Genomic DNA, 860 nt, shown 5'->3' on the forward strand with positions numbered 1-860 from the left:
AAAAGGACTGCAGATGCTGTTGGATTCTGACCTTCCTGCACTCAAAGTGAATTTTCTGGAGCTACAAAAGCCCAATTGGCGCGCTCTCAACGGCGTTGGAAAGTAGACATCCTGGGCTTTCCAGCAATATATGATAGTCCATACTTTGCCCAAGATTTGATGGCCCAAACCGGCGTTCAAAGTCACCCTCAGAAATCCCAGCGTTAAACGCTGGAACTGGCACCTAAATGGGAGTTAAACGCCCAAACTGGCATAAAAGCTGGCGTTTAACTCCAAGAAGAGTTTCTACACGAAAATGCTTCATTGCTCAGCCCAAGCACAAACCAAGTGGGCCCAGAAGTGGATTTTTATGTCATTTACTTATTTCTGTACACCTTAGGCTACTAGTTTTCTATAAGTAGGACCTTTGACTATTGTATTAGGGAGTCTTTCAATCTTTTGATCACTTTAGATCTCTAGATCATCTTTGGACATTTTAGTTCTTAGATCATTGGGAGGTTGGCCATTCGGCCATGCCTAGACCTTATGCTTATGTATTTTCAACGGTGGAGTTTCTACACACCATAGATTAAGGTGTGGAGCTCTACTGTACCTCGAGTATTAATGCAATTACTATTGTTATTCTATTCAATTCTGCTTGTTCTTATTCTAAGATATTCATTCGCACTCAAGAAATTGATAAATGTGATGATTATGTGACACTCATCATCATTCTCACTGATGAACAAAGTGACTGACAACCACTCTTGTTCTACAAGCAAACAAGGCTCTAATGTTTATCTCTTGGGTTCTTTAACCGGAATCTTCGTGGTATAAGCTATAACTGATGGCGGCATTCAAGAGAATCCAGAAGGTCTAAC

Source organism: Arachis duranensis, chromosome 2 (assembly GCF_000817695.3).
Source record: "Arachis duranensis cultivar V14167 chromosome 2, aradu.V14167.gnm2.J7QH, whole genome shotgun sequence".
NCBI classification, from domain to species: Eukaryota; Viridiplantae; Streptophyta; class Magnoliopsida; order Fabales; family Fabaceae; genus Arachis; species Arachis duranensis.